This window comes from Lepidochelys kempii, chromosome 5 (assembly GCF_965140265.1).
Source record: "Lepidochelys kempii isolate rLepKem1 chromosome 5, rLepKem1.hap2, whole genome shotgun sequence".
In the NCBI taxonomy this organism is placed as follows: domain Eukaryota; kingdom Metazoa; phylum Chordata; order Testudines; family Cheloniidae; genus Lepidochelys; species Lepidochelys kempii.
The window spans coordinates 97736633-97748890 of NC_133260.1; positions in this window are offsets into that span (position 1 = coordinate 97736633).

Here is a 12258-nt window from a genome sequence, read left to right on the forward strand (position 1 = left end):
GTATGCATCTTTTTAGCTGCATTTTTTTGAGTTTCAGCAAACTGGCATTTTTCAGTGAAAATGGTTTGTTGAAAATTCCTGCCTAGTTCTAATCTGTACACGTTTACCAGTTGTGCATTATATTGGTTTTGCCAGCCACACTATTTGAATTTGGTATGTAACAAGGATTCTCTAATTTAGAGTTGGTTGCCTCATAAAGCAACCAATTCTGTGCCTCTGTTTCAGTAACTCTTGAGATAATTAGCACCAATTAACTTTTCAGTTTATGGAAGGGATGCTACCAAACTTATGTCATTATTGTGGGGATCTGTTAAAACTGGGCTGGTCTAAAGCTTCTCTATACCCCCATGCCTCTTATGCTGGATCCCTGAATGGCAATATAATTAAAGAATTAAAGAACAGGATGAAATATACAGTGATTAAAGACTTTAAAAGGTTAATTTGGTGGTGGGTGATGTATTTTATTCAGACTTGTCTAGACTTTTTTCTAAGCAGTTTGTGAATTCCTGATTTGAAGACATACCCATATGTCAGAATTTATTCCTTAATCTGTGTTTATAATTCATGTTTTTGTTGTTTAATTATACAGAGCTAGCTGCATATTCCTGTGTTTAATGTGCCACTGAAGTAGTTCTGTACCCTGTGGATTCTGAATAATGTCTACTTACTTTACTGGGAAAAGTAAATGTGACAAATGTGAAAGAGAACTCTATTATTTGTATTAATATTATATGTATCTCTGTCATTCTGATTATTGTCATGTCTGTTTCATGGATACAAAGAGTTAACGTAACAAGGGAAGTTATTCAGGCTTGATCTACAGTACGCGGTTATTTCGGAATTAGCCGAGTTACTTTGAAATAAAACTGATTCCGTCCACATGACCAAACCAGTTTTTTTGATATAAAGGGCTCTTTGATCCGATTTCTGTACTCCACCTCGGCAAGTGGAGTAGCGCTAAAATTGAGATCGTAGTTCCGGGTTACAGGTACTGTGGACGCAATTCGACGTTATTGGCCTCCGGGAGCTATCCCAGAATGCTCCCTTGTGACCGCTCCGGACAACACTCTCAACTCCGATGCACTAGCCAGGTAGGCAGTAAAAGCCTCAGGAACATTTGAATTTCCAATTTGGTCACCATCAGCACAGGTGACAATCAGCACAGGCGGCAAGTGGGGAATCCGTTTCCCCCCCTAGCCAGGAACTATTCTTAACGCTGGAGCCAATAGCCTCCCCCCACTCCCAAGGCATGCTCCCGGACCATGACCCTGGAAATGGCACTTCTGGTGAGTGAGAGCTTGATCGGAGCCACGTGGTGGGAGGTGGGGGGAAACCCAGCGACCAGTAATTTTCATTAAACAAACAGTAATTTTCTGGTCTGGGAAGTAAGTTTCTTCCTGCAGCTGTTCAAACAGACCAGAGTTCCTGAAGATGCAAGCGTTATGCACCTTTCCCGGCCATCCCTCGTTGATGTTGGTGAAATGTCCCTTGTGATCCACCAGTGCTTGCAGCACCATGGAAAAGTACCCCTTGCAGTTTATTTACTGGCCGCCCCGGTGTTCGGGGGCCAAGATAGGGATATGCATTTCGTCTATCGTCCCGCCGCAGTTAGGGAACCCCAGTGAATTAAAGCCATCCACAATGGTCTGCACATTTCCCAGAGTCACTACCCTTGATAGCAGCTGGTCAATGATTGTGTTGGCTACTTGCAGCACAGCAGCCCCCACAGTAGATTTGCCCACTCCAAACTGATTCCCGACTGACCAGTAGCTGTCGGTCATTGCAAGCTTCCACAGGGCTATCACCACTTTCTTCTCAACTGTGAGGGCTGCTCTCATGTTGGTGTCTTTGTGCTTCAGGGCAGGGGACAGCAAGTCACAAAGTTCCATGAAAGTGGCCCTATGCATACGAAAGTTTCTCAGCCACTGGGAATCACCCCATACCTGCAACACTATGCAGTCCCACCAGTCTGTGCTTGTTTCCCAGGCACAGAATTGGCGTTCCAGGGCATGAACCTGGCCCAACACCAACATGATCTCCCAATCACCACATGCTGTGCTTCTAGGAAAGTCTGTGTCCATGTCATCATCACTATCGTAATTGCACTGTCGTCGCTTCCTCGCCCAGTTTTTCAGGTACTGCACATACTGCTGGATAATGCGCGAGGTATTTACAGTGGTCAAAACTGCAGCAGAGATCTGAGCGGGCTCCATGGCTATGGCGCCTGCATGGGTAATCCTGGAAAAAGGGCATGAAACGTAGAAGAGCAGAGTGGCAGCGGAAGAGGTGCTGTTCAGTTCACGATAGCTGAAAAAAGGCGGGAAATGGTTGTCTTCTGTAGCTTTCATGGAGGCAGGAGCCCAGGATAGACAACATGGAGAAGCTCGGTAGCACAGCAAGAGCGGGAGAGCAGAGTTGGCGGAGCAACCTGTGCTGCTCGGTTCACGATGGCCAAGCAGAGTTGGCGGCGGAAGTATTCGATGAGGAAGAGAAAGAGTAGATAGTAGAGATTATATAGGAAGACAAGACGAAATGTGAGGTGAATTCATAGTAGCAGGAGAGCAGTGGTGCACCGTCTGCTGAAAGCAGTATGGTGTCTGCACGCCAAAAAGGCGCGAAACGATTGTCTGCCGTAGCTTTCACGAAGGGAGGAGCGACTGACGACACACATCAAGAAACACCCGCGAGAATGTTTTTGCCCTATCATGCACTGGGAGCTTAACCCAGAATTCCAATGGTCATGGGAACTGTGGGATAGCTACCCACAGTGCACCGCTCTGACATTCGATGCTAGCCTTGGTACTGTAGACGCACTCTGCCAGATTCACACGCTTTAGTGGGGACACAGATGACTGAATGTATAAAATCGCTTCCGAAAATTTGAATAGAATAATTTTGAAATAATTTCATACTGTAGGCATACCCTCAGCTGTAGAAAGGCAGACATTCTATGCAGACAACCCAACCACTAATACTTAACCAAACAATGCAGGTATGAAGAGCTGTTGTCCAAGGAGAGACTACCACAAAAAAAGGCTATTGACCTGCTAATGACTCTTCTTCTTCTTTTGAATGGCAAGAGAGGTGATTAGCAATTTTCAAATTCCCAAAGACAGATTAGTGAGCCAGTGAGTGCAAATGGCTTGGTGTAAGTCTGAGGCCAGGTCTATACTACAGACTTCTATGGGTTGGAATGATGCTGGTTCTGGTGAGACCCAACTGAGAGTGCCAATTCAGGACAAGTTGCTTAAAGCAGGGCAGTTACCACCCAAGGCTGGGGTTTCTGTGCACACCAAGGCAAACCAAACTAGCTAAACAGAGGAGACTTTGGTTTTACTCCACTGGCTAACCACAGGTCACACAAGCAATTCCCTTAGACACCCCAGTTTCCCAGTATCATTACCAGTGCCACTTGTTATGGGGACAAATGGTTATGAAAACCAATACCCCAGTAAAAGAAAAAAGGTTCTCTCAATCCCAAAGGACCAAGTCCCAGACCCAGGTTAATATACAAATCAGATCTTACCCACAATTCACGCTGTTGCCAATCCTTTAGAATCTAAAATCTAAAGGTTTATTCATAAAAGGAAAAGCTATAGATGAGAGCTAGAATTGGTTAAATGCAATCAGTTACATACAGTAATGGCAAAGTTCTTGGTTCAGGCTTGAAGCAGTGATAGAATAAACTGCAGGTTCAAATCAAGTCTCTGGAGTACAACCACAGCTTGCAGTCCTTGGTTCAAAGCTTCAGTGTAGCAAAGTTCCTCCAGAGGTATGAAGCAGGATTGAAGACAAGATGGAGGAGCTGCAGCAGCTTTTTATATTCTCTTGCCATGTGGTCTTTCTTTCTTTTCCAAAGACAAGCTGTCCATCACCTGGCCTAGAAAAACCTCAGAGTTCTGTCCATAGGCATGTCCCTGCATACCTTGCTGAGTCACAAGGAGTGTCTGCCTTCTCTCAGTGGGTCACTTGTATAGCTGATGGTCCTTAATGGGCCATCAAGAAAGCTAGGCACAGCTGACACCAACTTGTCTGGGGTGTCACCCAGAAGCATAGCATAAGTTTGAAATACAGACAGTATAGAGCCATTATTCATAACTTCAATTACAAAAATGATACACATATACAGATAGTATAATCATAACCAGCAAACCATAACCTGGTCTTAGACACCTCATTTGACCTCCTTTATATAAAATTTGGTGCCACTACAGGACCTTGGTTGCAACAATGATCTATATGGTCCCAGTTCAAGTCAATAACGTCACATGGGTATAACTACGTCGCATCAGGGATGTGAAAAAGCCACACCCTTGAGTGACATAGTTATTCCAACCTAACTCCCTGTGTAGACAGTCCTTAGCTGAATGGATACACCTACTGCCTCTAGTGAAAGTGGATTAACTACACCAACGGGAGAAGCTCTCCTGTTGGCATAGCAGCATCTTCACTTAAGTGCTACAGTGGTGCAGCTGCATTGGTGTAGTGTTTTAAGTGTAGACCTGCTCTGACATGCCACCAGCAAACCATTGAAGCAGACACTGATTTACAATGTAGTCTATAGTTTGTGACTGGTGTCTCTCATATTCCAGAGGTGTAAGAGATACTAGTATCTGCCATGCCATGTTCTGAAAAGTTCCATGTGGACCATTGTTTCTAGGGTAAGTGAAGCCTGTCTGGTCAGTAATCAGGTGTTTGTTTTGGACATTAGCATTAATCTCAGAATTCTTTCCAAGCCTCCTCAGGATTGAATGAGGATGATTTAAGAGTTTTAGCCAAATCCCAAAAAGGCTTTTAAAAATTCAGGCGTGTCTTCAGAAGATTCTGAAGGTCCTCATGAATTGGTAAGTAACTCACAACTTGCCCATGATTCGACTGTACTCACGAGTTCTGTCTCTCTTTCTTTCCAGATTTTGGGTAGTGATATATGTGCCAGAGTGGATAACCATTGAACAGGTGTTGATTTTAATGTTCCAGTTATTGTTCTCATCATGGGAATTAAGCTGCATGTCCAGATATTAATTATGTGAGCTGCCTGCCCAGACTGGTGCACAATATTCAGCAATTAAGTATACCACTACTGGAGTTGGTGTTAGAAGTGTGTGCACATCAGCGCTAATGACTCTGATCCACCGTAACAAACCTATAGGAGAGAAAAATGGAAAAAAACGCAGAGAAAGGACAGAAAGAGACAAAACTGTTAGAATTTGCTGTTAAAAGGGAGGCTTGCTCCAGAACAAGAAGACAAGACTGGGCAGGAGGAACAGGGGTGCCAAACAATCTGGGACTCTGCAGAAGATGCTAATATAGAACAAAAGGACTCTCAGGAATACAGTAGTAAGAAAAGTGAGATATGGCCTTGAATGCAGATGTTCATTATTTTTCTATAGATATGTTTATCTATGGTACTTTATCTATAAGCAAAGCATAAGTGATTTAGAAGGGCCTTTGTAAAGTCTCTGCATTACTTGCTTTAACTGTCACAAAGTTTCCAAAGTGTGAAACAGTAATGCAGAGGGTCCACTTCTTTGGAGGAATTCTAGGAAACATCCATTAGCTACTGGGGAGATATTGGAGGGCCAATACTAGTTCTAAGGCCAAGGTAGTTTGACTGCAGAATCCCATATCTCAGGAAGAGGTGCATGGCAGAGGATCTGTACTCCCAAGAGAGTGCCTAAAAACCCAAAGTTTGAGACTAGGGCCGGGCAGAAATTTTCTGATAGAACATTTTTCCATCAGAAAAAGTCAATTAGTCAAAATTGACCCTTTTGCAGGAATCGGTAAATTTTGACAAAATTCTGATGGAAACCTGCCTGGGTTTCTGTCTTCCCAGCTCTTAAGCAGCCTGCCTGGTCGGCTTCCATGGAACCAGAGCTCCCAGGCTGTGGGCAGCCCATCAGGCAAACAGCCCTAGAGCCAGGAGTCCCAGGCTCCCAACTCGTTTGCATTCCAGAAGCACTGGGAACCCTGATTCCCAAGCTCCAAGGCTCCCTGAGCTGCCCAGCTTCACATCTGGAAAGCTGCCATTTTTGTTCAGTTTTGGAACAAAACATTTTTATTTATTTTTAATTTCAGAAATTCCAGACCCAGCCAACCCAATCACGTGGGATCCAAGGTCTGGGTCCATTACAGCAGCCTGGTGACTATCCACAAGGGGCAACTCAGCCAGGGCTGTTACAGTAAGCTTTTACTGTCTGTTTACTCTTGTTAGCTATACAGAGTCAATACAATCATGGCAGAGTGAACTGTATCCTGTTCTGGTTTAGGTGTAAAAACTGTTCATAAATTTTCATTGACATTGAACAGGAATGCCATACCTATCTGAACTTTCAAAAAGAAAAGAAGGACTTGTGGCACCTTAGAGACTAACACATTTATTTGAGCATCAGCTTTCGTGAGCTACAGCTCACTTCATCGGATGCATTCAGTGGAAAATACAGTGGGGAGATTTATATACACAGAGAACATGAAACAATGGGTGTTATCATACACACTGTAAGGAGAGTGATCACTTAAAATGAGCTAATACCAGCAGGAGAGCGGGGATGGGGTGGGGGGTAGAAACCCTTTTGTAGTGATAATCAAGGTGGGCCATTTCCAGCAGTTGACAAGAACGTCTGAGGAACAGTGTGTGTGTGTGTGGGGGGGAGGATAAGCATGGGGAAATAGTTTTACTTTGTGTAATGACCCATCCACTCCCAGTCTCTATTCAAGCCTATGTTAATTGTATCCAGTTTGCAATTTAATTCCAATTCAGCAGTCTCTCGTTGGAGTCTGTTTTTAAAGTCTTTTTGTTGTAATATTGCGACTTTTAGGTCTGTAATCGAGTAACCAGAGAGATTGAAGTGTTCTCCAACTAGTTTATGAATGTTATAATTCTTGACATCTGATTTGTGTCCATTTATTCTTTTACGTAGAGACTGTCCAGTTTGACCAATGTACATGGCAGAGGGACATTGCTGGCACATGATGGCATATATCACATTGGTAGATGTGCAGGTGAATGAGCCTCTGATAGTGTGGCTGACATGATTAGGCCCTATGATGGTGTCCCCTGAATAGATATGTGGACACAGTTGGCAACGGGTTTTGTTGCAAGGATGTTCTTGTCAACTGCTGGAAATGGCCCAACTTGATTATCACTACAAAAGGTTTTCTACCCCCCACCCCCTCCCCGCTCTCCTGCTGGTATTAGCTCATCTTAAGTGATCACTCTCCTTACAGTGTGTATGATAACACCCATTGTTTCATGTTTTCTGTGTATATAAATCTCCCCACTGTATTTTCCACTGAATGCATCCGATGAAGTCAGCTGTAGCTCACGAAAGCTTATGCTCAAATAAATTTGTTAGTCTCTAAGGTGCCACAAGTACTCCTTTTCTTTTTGCGAATGCAGACTAACACGGCTGCTACTCTGAAACCTATCTGACCTTTGTACCTTTGAAAATCTCTTACAAAACTGTTATCTAAACTCTGAAAATCCCAGAAAAATATCTGCAGTTAGAAGTGCCCAAAGGAGATAGATCCCCAACTTTCAGTGAGAACTTGGCACCTAGCTCCTGAAGATGCCTCCAAAATTTCCAGCTTCCATTATGAGTGGAAGGCAAAGCTAGAAAGAACTCCATTTGGCTTTAAAATCCCAAGGTGAGTGATCATAGCTGGTATTTATTTAACCACCATCTCCTCCATCTTTTTTCCTTGTAAATTGAAAAGTTGAGATATGAAACCTCTCAATGCCAATCTAGACTATAACCACACTATTCAACACACAGCATTATAAGTACATGACTTTTCTTCACACATACTGTGCAATTTATCACAGGATAGGAGAAATAATGTATTAGTTGCAGTCTGAGATATTAATCTCACTTTTCATCAAGCTTCAGGTGTTTGGTGAACATACTGTGCTGTCCCATAGAAGTTAAATTAAAAGACAGATGGGGGTAGGATATTCAGTATTACAGGTGAAAGGCTATGTTTTAATTTGGCAAAGTGAGTTTAAATTAGGCCTTAGAATAGGTTGGTTCCCTATTATTTTGTACCATTATCTTGGCTTTAGAGAATATTTTCAAACACCTATACTTGTCAAATCTTCCACAGCCATCTGATTGTCTCCTTAACAGAAAATGAGAGAAGCAAAATGTCAAGAAGAGCAAGGATTATCTTAACCTTGTACTACACTGATCAGAACTCTGTTCTAAGTCAATGATTGTAAAACTTGTTCAGAAAAGCCTGATGACTCAGTCTCCCAGAATGCTAATCTTCAAAATCAGTGCAGCAAGAGGCAAAGGGATTAAAATCACATTCACTTGTAATGAGACCCATCATTAAAGGCAGACCACAATCCATTGACATGAGGTGCCTAGAATGTGTAATTATTTTTACTTTAGAATGATAGGTTTCAGAGTAGCAGCCGTGTTAGTCTGTGTCCACAAAAAGAAAAGGAGTACTTGTGGCACCTTAGAGACTAACAAATTTATTTGTTAGTCTCTAAGATGCCACAAGTACTTCTTTTGTTTTTACTTTAGAAGTCGCTTTAATATCCAGAATTTAGAATCATTGTTCTCTCATTACCTTTAACCTATTATTTCCACTCTATTCTCTTGCAATTTGGCTAATTCCTTAATACAGCTTTCAGTTTGCTGTAGATACTTGGGTCATGGCTTTATGTTATATAGGGACCTTTTTTTCCCCTTTAAATGAGACGAGCAACTTGGTCATCATACAGGTTCAGCTTATTCACCAGATACTTTTTAATAATCAAAATGAAAAAATTGGGTTCTTCTAAAACATGTTTTTTCTACTTTCTTCACTTATAATTCCCCTACTCCCTAATTTTTTAGAATACTAAAAAATGGGAATTAACCTGATCTTCCAAATATTTGTCCTGTTTTTCTTTTCTCTCTCTTTCTTTTCTAATGTTAGTGTATTTTACCCACAGCCAAACAAACTGTTAATTTATTTGGGGGCGGGGAATAGGATAGGACACTACATGATTAATTAGCCAAAGTATACGTGCCAAATGCAAAGAAAGAAAGAAAGAACAGTGCCAAATTATGCACGCTTCACATTCACTAAGGCTGAGCTGAAAAATACAGTCTGGAAATGTACAGATTTCTACCAAGTCCTTCTTTTATACTCAAGGGACTAATTCTCATTTCAGCCACACAGCAATTTATTTTTATCATTGAAACTGGGAAACAAGCTGGCAAACATTTCTGAATCTTAATTAACCCGTTTAAAAACATTTCACAGCCACAGACTTGAAACATGTTAATTCGGATTTTTATTTGGTCTAATCTCTCTCTCTCTCTCTCTCTCTCTCTCACACACACACACACACACACACACACACACTTGTTTTATTTTTGCTGAAATTAGGATCTTTTTATCTTCTAAAAATGAGCAGTTATGGCTCTTGTGTGAATTAGTGGGAAAACAGGAGCAATATTCTGAGAAATCATATCTAACTTGCATTAGATACTATATAATTAAAGTAATGAAGAGAGATTTCCAGACGGAGTATCACACACATACAGTGTATTGTTTTTCAGAAATTCTGATATTTCCATATATGCAGGTTGGTACACAAACAAAAGTGCAGCCTATTAATTCCTGTTCCTTTTAAGACCTAACTCTACTCTAGTGTGTTACACTGCAATTCTGGATTTATTACCGCTAAATAATAGTACAAAATGACTGTAATTACAATTACCTTTCCTTTTAGTTTCTCCCTGTCTCTCAAAAGACTCCCTTGAAGGCTTTAAAGCAAGATAGCTAATAAAATAGATGACTGAATGCTTTAACATAGATGTCATATGACAGGACTGTAAGCATCAGCAGCAAATTGACTATTGGGCTATATGGCTCTTCTGATATTCAATGGATCAGACAGTTTGTCCTGAGTTACCCTTGATAGAAACATATACAATTCAGAGTAGTTTTGGGAGGAGAAGGTTGGAAGGGGGAGGTGGAAGACTTAATTGATCATTTTAAACTATAAGTATTTTTTCAGTGTAAGTCATAGATTCAAAAGAGAATTATTTCTTTTCTTTTGGGTACTTATTGAATTTTATTTTTGTCACCAAGTGTACTCACAACTGAGAACTGTGGTGTCAAATGGGGGAAAAATAAGAACCACAAGAAGACATATGCCAACTACTCTTAATGCAAAACAAAGGCTCTTGCAATAATGTCATAATTATCAGCTGGAAACTTGCCACACAATGTGTAAAAATAGCCATGTGCCATCTGGTAATAATTTTTGAGGCAAAATGGAAATTAAGGGCTACAACAAAATCAAAAATTCCTGTGCACAGGAATGTGGCAGAATCACCATAGGGTACATATACCATTTGCTGTCATAGCTGTTTACCAAGCATGTAGCTTGATATTATATAATGCATAAACAATTGCTACTTTCTATAAGGAGCCTGGTTTAGGTTTCCAAAGCAGTGTACAAATTAATGGAAATACATAAATATTTTAAATAAAACATAACAAAACACACACTTGACTTACAGATATGTAGATATTTCTTAGGATACCAGCATTTATTCTCTGCTTCTTTGGAAGATACAGTTATGAGGGCTTTAATTGTTACTGAGTGTATAAAGTAGTGTGAAGAACTAAAATGCCACTTATTACCTGGAAAATCCTGAGTTTCAAATTTCAGTGCTCCTTACTTTTAAAGATACTAATTTGATTATGTTAATATATGCAAATTACTCTCTATAGTTCATGTTTATGGCACTGTATCTCATACGTATTCTACTATATCTAAGCAATAGGCCATTTCTTCATATTATAATAATACATGCCCTTTCAAAGTATCTTAGTTTGCTTATATTTACACATTTAGCTATGCACGGGGCATTAGCATTTGATTTGTACACTAATTGATTTGTACATTTCTCTTTCATTCATATTCAGGTGAATAGAACATGAAGGCAAGCATGAATAATAAACAAGTGATGTAGTATTTCTTTATTTAACAATACAGTTTATTGCCATAGACTATGTACAGAATACACCAGAAAACCATTTACCAATGTGTGGTAACCCCCAAGTAATGTATCTACAAAATTTTCCTTCTGCACAGGACAATAGCTTTCAAAAAGTTCACGATACTAAATTTGAATGAGTAATTGCCATGATTACACATGCAAATGGATGCTTGTTTGGATGCTCAATTAATGCACAAACTTTTATCACACTATTTTTAAAAAACTGGTCCCTGTTGTCCCTTTGACTTGAGTGTTAGGCAATATTTGGGCCTTGCAAGTTTGACTCCTTTAGAAGGAGAAAGTGATGATAGGAGTTAGGCATTTTTCTGGTGCAATCCTGTTTATTTACAAAGTATGTCCACCAAGTCCTGTTTCCCTGAACACAGGAGAAACAAAAAAGAACGAGCAGGCAGTTTCCTTGCTCACTATTTTCAAGCCTGCCTTTCCAGTGAGTCTTCTGCCCCAAGGATCTCTGTCTCTGTTCGTTCCCAGGGCCATTCTCACAACTGCTTCTCTCATGCTCTGCTGGCTTTCTCCTCTAAAACACACACACACACACACACACACACACACACACTCACCCCTCTCCCATTAGCGCTTTTGCCCTTATATTAACAACCAGTCCCAAAGAAACCTCTCAGAAGGTAGATACCCTGTCCTGACCCCTTACTGCTTTTGCAATAAACTTAATGTACAGCTTAACTCTTTTTAGGCTTCACCATGCAGCCAGGTAGCTTGCACAATAGCTGGAGCTAATTGAAACTATCTTGCTCCAAAAAGGGGCTTACTCGCTTCTTCCATTTAGCCTGAAAAAGTGTGATAAGCACACTCATCAGCTTTAATGACATCTGTGATAGTCTATAGATCAAAGGCCTGTTTGATGGTAGCCATTAAACCCCCAAATGTCTGTGTGATCAAGTGAAAACAGTACTTTACACTGATTATTGCCTTGGATTTTTTCCTCAAACTCACGTTATTAAAATGCATTTTACAAACGTGCACTATGTGCAAGATAAAATCCTCTGACATTCACATATGCCGAAAATATTTCATGAGTCAGACAATGATTTTCAGGTTCACCATGGGGGAAAGGGGACTTGAGGAGGACTGTAGGAATCTTATTGCCCTCTTTTCCTTCCCTATAACTCTGGAGGTTCTGCATATCAATGGGAGTTGTGGGTGTTTGACCATTCAGGATCAGGCCCATTTCCTGTTCATAATCTTTTGGACCATCTAGGAGACAGCGCTGCTT